General features: G+C 39.1%; 1 pseudogene; it reads left to right on the top strand.

Annotated features, from left to right (window-relative positions):
• The first annotated feature begins 2,185 nt into the window (after positions 1-2,185).
• On the top strand, positions 2,186-3,672 carry LOC116093126 (annotated as a pseudogene).
• Positions 3,673-8,197: the final 4,525 nt, after the last annotated feature.

The raw sequence follows: 8,197 nt of genomic DNA, 5'->3' as shown, positions 1-8,197 counted from the left end.
AAAGAAAGAAAGAAAGAAAGAAAGAGAGAAAGAAAGAAAGAAAGAAAGAAAGAAAGAAAGAAAGAAGGCAATGAGACTAGAAAAAAATAACGAAAAACAAAACTGAGGACATCTTGAAATTCATAGGCAAATGGTTGGAACTGGAAAATATCATCCTCAGAGAGGTAACTCAGACCCAAAATGACATACATGGTGTGTACTCACTGATTAGTGGATATTAGTAAAAAAGTACAGAATACCTAGGTTACAACCCACAGACCTTAAGAATTCTAAGAAGTAGAAAAGCCCAAGTAAGGATGTTTCAATTCCAGTTAGAATTGCAGAAGTAAATAACCGTGGGAAGAATAGGGAGGGAGGTTCCTGGGATAGAGAGGGAAGGGGGAGGGGAAAAAAGGGAACAGGATCAGGTGGAGTGGGGTTGGACAGGAGAGAAGCTCCGAGCGCCAAGAGAATGAATGGAGATAAGCAGCTTCAGTGAGTGGGAAGTTGAGGGACCATCTAGAATATGCCAGAGAACCAGGAGGTGAGAGACACTAAGGACTCATTGGAGGTCAACCTAGCCAAAATGCCCACCATTGGTGAGAAGGAACTCAAAGAGCAAACCTACAGTAGACAGTCAGGGCCTCAAGTGGTAGAACAGTGTTACTTAACCCACTGTCAAAATTTCTGACCCAGAACTGTTCTTGTCTAAAAGGACTGCAGGGATAAAAATGGAGAAGAGACTGAAGGAAAGGAGGTCCAATTACTGTCCCAATTTGGGATCCTATTCATGGGAGGGTACCAAGTCCTGACACTATTACTAATGTATAATGTGCTTACAGCCTGGCATGGCTGTCCCCTGAGAGGCCATAACAGCAGCTGAATGAGACAGAAGCAGATACTTATACCTAACCACTTAACTGAAGTTGGGGACCCCTGTGGTTGAATTAGGGGAAGGATTGAAGAAGCTGAAGGGGAGATAAAATCCATAGGAAGGCCAGCAGTTTCAACTTACCCAAACCCAGGGAGCTCCCAGAGACTGAGCCCCCAACCAGGAGCATACAGGAGTCAGTCAGAGGCCTCAGGCACAAATATAGTAGAGGTCTGCCTGGTCAGACCTTAGTGGGAGAAGATGAGCTTAATTGGAAGAATTTAGGGCCCAAGGAAGAGGGCACTCTGGTGAGGACCACCCTCTCAGAGGGCAAGGGGGAGGAGGAATGAGATGAACTGTGGTATGGGGTGTACCAAGACAGAGGTGGCAATGACTGGAATATAAAGAAGTAAAATAGTAAATATGGAAAAATTGTAAGAAAAAATAGTTCACATAACTTTATCATCTTACTAAATTATTACCTGAGTTATCTGGGGGTAAGGGAGCAATATGATTTAGAAATGATCTTTTTCTTTGAGAAAGCATAATTTAATTTAATAAATAACACTCTTTGCTACTTTAAATTGCTTGTATGTAGCTGTGTTGAAATCATTCCAACCTTATTTGAGATTCTGACTATGTAAACTTGACATGTTTCCCTGTATTTATGAAAATTTTCCACGTGTTCATATAAACAAAATTAAGCAAAGAATAAATTATCACAGAGTGTTCAAGCTGCTATTGAAGGGGTGACATCTGTAGAAATATGTGATGTAAAATTAACTCTCTGCCTATTCAATAGGATTTTGTAAGTTTTTTATTATATACTTACAAAGTTTTCACACTGATCCCTATTCCCCTTGTGTGCTGCACTCATTTTGCCAAAACATTGGTTATACTGATCTACTAACTTCAAAGTTATATGAAAGATAACTCAAATTCAATGCATTATCATAGCAAATTAAAACAATGTATTATGTGGAATTAACTATGAGTATATTTTGGTTTTACCCTTACCCACTGTATTCATCTTAATTGTCTACATAAAAATTCCCCAACTACTTTATTAAAATAGGATAACTTTTAATTCACAAGTAATATGCAAAAACGGCAAAAATATTGAAAAAGTAAACAAAACCAAGCAGTAATTTAATAAATTGGGATGACAGTGCCAAGAGGGCACAGCTATTATTTCAACACTCTGGTGTCATAAGGAGAAACTGGAGGGTTTGAGATCATCCTGGACTCTAGTGAAGTCAGTCTAGCAAGTCCAAGGTAAAGAAAACCTTTCTCGGTAGGTGAGCAGCAGACCAGGGAGGCACAGTTTGTGCTGCAGTGATCCAGCCTGTAGCAGCCATCTGGCTTGGCCCTGGGAAGAAGGTTGTGTGAAGCAGAGATCCAGCTTGGGCAAGGCAGCAGTGCCTCTGAAAGTGTGGATTGTGGGCTTGGGAAACTGGGGATCAGCTGTTGCAAAAGTCGTTGGAAGCTATGGGAAGAACCTGCAGAAGTTCTCCTACACTGTCAAGATGTTTATCTTTGAAGAAACTGTGAACGGGAGAAAACTGAGAGACATTATCAACAAGGACCATGAAAACATGAAATATCTCCCAGGACACAAGCTGCCAGAAAATGTGGTCGCTGTCCAAAATCTCAATGAAGTTGGTCAGGATGCTGACCTGCTGGTGTTCCTCATCCCCCACCAGTTCATTCACAAGATCTTTGATGAGATCATGAACAGGGTGCCCAAGAAGGCCCTAGGGATCACTTTCATCAAGGGCATAGGTGAGGGCTCCAACAGGCTGAAGCTCATCTCCAACATTATCAGAGAGAAGATGGCAACTGACCTCAGTGTGCTTATGGAGGCCAACATTGCCAGTGAGGTTGCTGCAGAGTTCTGTCAGACCACCATTGGTAGCAAAATGATACAGAATGGCCTTCTCTTCAAAGAGCTGCTGCAGCTGCCCATCTTCCGAATCACTGTGGTAGACGATGCGGACACCCTGGAGCTTTGTGGTGCTCTTAAGAACATTGTTGCTGTTGGTGCTGGCTTTTGCAATGGCCTCCACTGTGTGGACAACACCAAGGTGGCTGTCATCCGCCTGGGCTTCATGGAAAATATCGCTTTTGCCAAGATCTTCTGTAAGGGCCAGGTGTCCACGTCCAACTTCTTGGAGAGCTGTGGTGGAACCAAAAGGTGGAGGGACCCATGGGTCCAGCTGCATATATAGCAGAGGATGGCCTTCTTGGATATCCTGAGGAGGCTCAATGCCCCAGTGTAGGGAAATGCCAAGGCAGGGAAGGGGGAGTGGGTGGGTTGGTGACCAGGGAGAGGGAGGGGGCTTTAGATAAGGGGTTTTCCAAAGGGAAAATACGTAAGGGGATAACATTTGAAATGTGAATAAAGAAAATATTTAATAAAAACAAAGCAAAGCAAAGCAAAACAAAACAACCAAAATGAAAAAAGAAAAAGGAAAAAAAGAAAGGTGAAAGAGGCCTTCATCAGGACCACAAAGACCATCAAAGACTGGAGAAGGAGCTGTTGAGTGGGCAGAAGCTCCAGGGACCTCAGACCTCTATGGAGGTATACCGCATCCTCAAGCAGAAGGGGCTGCTGGGCAGGTTTCCCCTCTTCACTGAAATGCTATCAGATTTGCTGTGAAGGCGAACCTGTCACGAAGATGTTCTCCTGCCTGCAGAGCCACCTGGATAGATTTGAAGGAAGTCAGGCAGCCATCAGGAACCTCTCTGTCTTGCCTATTGTAGGACCACCCAGAAAACTAGGGCGTGACAGTGAGATACTGCTGAACTGTACTCTGATCTGAATACATACAAATTCTTACAACATTGTCTCTGTACCAGGAGAGGCACTCCACTGACTCAGATGTGTTGGTAACAGCTACAGACACATATGCGCATGAGTGAGTTTGTGAGTGTGTGTGTGTGTGTGTGTGTGTGTGTGTGTGTGTACGAGTGTGTAACTTTCTCATTCTCTGAGTGTTTCTCTGCACCCGAATCAGGTGCATATTTTAATGATCACATTTTAAATTTCCCCTCAGGGCAGCTTGTGAGATTAGAACCAACTCAGATAAATTTTATATGTGAGTGAAGGGAGGAACTGTTTTTTCCCCCCTCTGAAACAGTTATCAAGCATTAGAAGACCACCACACTTGATTTTTAGACAGCATCTCAGAGTCAGCTGCAGGAGCTCCTTGGATTGAGGATTGATGCCTTAACAATCAGGTGTTTTAATTAGATCTCCACTAATAAATTTCCTCTTGATACAGATACCACATTTCTCGCATTTTCCCTCTTCATTCACTGCTAGAATGGGCTATTATACAGACCCAGCAATGCAGAGCAGAAGAAGAACACATCCCTGCAGTGACTGGCATTTCCTCCTGGGGACACTTTATCATGCTCTTTGCTAGGTGGGACTTTTCTGCAGCTGTGTCTCTTCAGGCTCCTGATGCTTATTACAGTTCGAAAGCTACTGCATTAGAGCAATTACAGCCTTTGTCAAACAATGCTTTGTAAGAGACAAGTGTCCTGTAGTCTCCTGGCTGTGCCAGGTGAACCTTGTAATGGCCAGGTGAGTTTGGCCCTTCCATTTGCCTGCCTCTTCATACTTTCCTAGAGCACAGAGCCTGGATCATAGGAACCAGCTAAGATAAGTCCCAAACATATTACACTCTGAGAATTTTCTTTTACTAGAATATTAACCAAAATTTCTAGAGAATATTGCTATAGAGTGAGCTAACCTTAACTCTCCATAGGAAATCACAATGACTAATTTCCTATGAGAGTTTATTCTATGTAGCCTGGGCTGGCCTTGAACTTGTCACCTTCTTGCCTGTTTCCTGTGAGGCCTGGGTTTTGCAGTTTCTGACCTTTCTGAATCCCTAAGGAAGCTTTCAGGAGACAGAGTCAGGCACAAACAAGTAGATTTCAACCTTACTGGAATGCACACTGTATGGAATGAGTGATTTTGGTGCTAGAATTGGAACTCCAATGATTTTATCTTTATTGAAAAACAGGCATCCCGTGGGGATGGGAAAAATGTACAGATGCCATTGTCCTGTGCTTTTAGCTTATGACAGAGTTTCTACTTTCTCTCCCTCATCCTTGGTTTGGTATCCTACACCCTACTCTATGTCCCTTATTTAACTAAAAATTATTGTAAAATAAATTTTTATGGGAATTTTTAAAATATCCAAGAAGACTTTTGGAGCATTGTAAAGTCCAATACCTAAAGTGCAAAGCAGGCTGAATATTTCAGTTTTCATAATGATGTTTTCAGTCAATTTTTTTCTTGTCCCCTGATGAGTCTTCTTTTTTTTAAATCTGTACATATATAATAATGATTTACGTTTTAAGATATCCAAAGGTTTGTGAATTACTGTGGTGTCTACAAAGTAGGACAGTGCAGAATTGTTGACATTTGTGTTTGACATCCTCATTTACTTTTACCCTCTCTGTGGCCTTGTACTTCCAGGTCCTTCCTTCCCTCATGAAGGACCCTTAACTGACTGAAGTCCCCCTGAAGTAAGCTGATGGAAACAGGTAAATTTCTTGTTTGTGGGCTGATGGTGAAATTACTCTATGAGTTATCTATTTTTGTAACCAACTGCTAATTGGTGTTTCTTGTGGCAATAGGATTACAGACACCTAGATTAGAAATTTCACCTGTGAATGTAAAACTAAATTCTTGTCTTGCTATTCTCCACTGCAGTTTTGGACAAATTGCTGGAAATCCACCCAAGGGGCCTAAGCCTGCCTAAGCCTAAGGAGGGTGCTGTAGTGAGATTGTGGTATGTAAACAGAATTGTTTCTCTGCCACTTCTGATTAGCTGGCCTCCTCCTTCGCTATGAACTGTATTTGTTTACAGACTGTAGGTGAATGTATAGTGTAAAGGCTTGGTTTAATAAACACAAACTCTCAAACATGAAATAAAAAACAGAAAACCTTTCTCAAAAAATAAGTAAATAAATCTGTTTCTGAGAGATAGTCTAAGTTCTTATATATGTTTAGGTAAATTTCACATGACATGTAAAACTGCAAAACAGAACTATTCACAATAATGTTCAAGATTAAATAAGCTCCCAAGAACAGTTTAGGAAAAAAGAAAATATATTGGAGAAAAATTCAGAGAAGGCATGACAAATAAACCAGAAAAGTTTCATCAGGGATTTTAAGGTCTTCAGGCACAATTTGGATTCAATATTAAATTAAAATAAGATATCAAGTAACGTTATATCTTTAGAAAGACTGAGCAGGCTATAGTTAGGAATGCATATATTATATATGTATGTATGCAAGCATGAAATAGCAGTTAAGAAAGTATGCCACAAATTTGTAAAAGAGCATGGAGAAGTATGTGAGAGGTTTTGGAGGGAAGAAAGGGAAACAAAATCATATTATATTATAAAATCAAAAAAAATGGTAAATTCTCTGATATCAACTTGGTGTAGCATGCACTTGAACTTCAGGTCTTGAGAGATATATGCAGATGGATAAAGAAATTAAAGTCAGCTGGGCAGTGGTGGCAAATGCTTTTAATCCCAGCACTTGGGAGGCAGAGACAGGCAGATTTCTGAGTTCCAGACCAGCCTGGTCTTCAGAGTGATTTCCAGGACAGCCAGGGCTACTCAGAGAAACCCTGTCTCAAAAAACAAAAGAAAGAAAGAAACAAACGAAAGGAAATTAAAATCAATGTGAGCACATAACAAGCTTGCAGATAGTCTTGGCTACAAAACAAACCAATTCATTGGCAAGACTTGATAAGTGTAAACTTCCTGCCTGACTATCTCCAATCTAAGAAACATATATTTGTTGTTCTCTCAGACACAAACTAAAAAACTAATTGCTTCTCAAATGGAGCTATACTCATTTACCACTGTGGTACTAGACATCTGACCGTTGATCTAGTAATCAGAATCAGTTTCTTGGAGATGTGAATATAGCCCAAGTTACACTGGATACAATCATATAGAAGACTTTTGAAGGGTGATGTTTTTTCCACTGGGATGCTAATTTACAGATGAAAAATTATCTACCATATGGTCAAAATTATTTGAGTGAATATGTAAGCATAGCTCTCAAATGTAGAAATGGTGAAATTTTAAATAAAACATAATTCAGTTTCCAACTGTCTAGTTCTTTATCTTACTCTTTTTATATAATGGTTTCATTAATTCATTGAGAACTTTGTCTAACATATTTTAAACATATTTATCCCCATAATCCTTCCTTATAAAGCCACTAAACCCTTACCTCCCAATTAAATCAGTTTAGAGTTTTCTTTGGAAGAGAGTTAGTGTTATCTATTGAGCATCAAGTATATTTTATGCATATTCTATGTTGTCCAATTATGCCCCTTTCATAAACTAATAGTTGATTCTCCTCTAGTTCTTATGGACCTGTTTAATAACCATATGTACCTTTGTCTGATAATTGTGCCAAGTACAGGTTTCATCTTATAGAGATGGACGGACATAAATCCAATAAGAAAGTGGTTGTTTATTCTGTTTCTAATACTACTGAGACAGTGGGCATGTCTTTCCTGCCCTGTAACTATTGTAGCTTTCAGGTTCCAAATTGGATATAATTGATACTTACTTTTCTCCTTTGGTACCTTGCATAACAGCTTACTGTATTATAATAGCTCACCAGTAGGAAAGAGGATGTCAGGTGTGTGCCAACTTGTTATTTGTTCTATAATTTCAGTATATGATGTCCTTGTTTTTTTTTTTTCAAGTTTTGGAGGACAATCAATAGCAATGGCAATAGCCAGTAGTGTTTGTGGATTTGTGAGATTTTGCTGACAAAGAACTCCAAAGAAATTAATCTATTCCCAACACTGGGCTTTTATTTCTTAGTAGAGGCATTGTTGCTCTGTTCTAAGCTAACACTTGTTTCTCCCCTTTCTTTTCATCTTTCCTATAATTTCTTTTCTACCTATATTTATATCATGGATTTATTATCTTTTAAAAGCCTAAACTTTTATTTATAATTTCAATTAATTTTTTTGTTAAATACGTTATCATGCAGAATTCTTCTGCTCTATTTTCCATTGGATTTATCTCATAACTATTGCTAATATTCCTATTAAACTAATTTTACCTCAAATGTAAATTGATGACTATTAAATTGGAAGGGAAAGTAACATTACTTGGAAAAGTTTGAGGACACTGAAAGTAAACAAGTAGAGATAATAAAACACCAATGATAAGGTTTAAATTTGAGAAAAATATACTAAATATATAATTTCATAATTATATATCACAATATATAATTGTGAAAATACTATATATGTAAATATTAAATATAAGTAGTACTGTAATTTTGAT

The sequence above is a fragment of the Mastomys coucha genome, chromosome X (genome assembly GCF_008632895.1).
Source record: "Mastomys coucha isolate ucsf_1 chromosome X, UCSF_Mcou_1, whole genome shotgun sequence".
NCBI classification, from domain to species: domain Eukaryota; kingdom Metazoa; phylum Chordata; class Mammalia; order Rodentia; family Muridae; genus Mastomys; species Mastomys coucha.
Note: the sequence above shows the minus strand (reverse complement) of the source record. Positions and strands in the feature narration are given on the sequence as shown.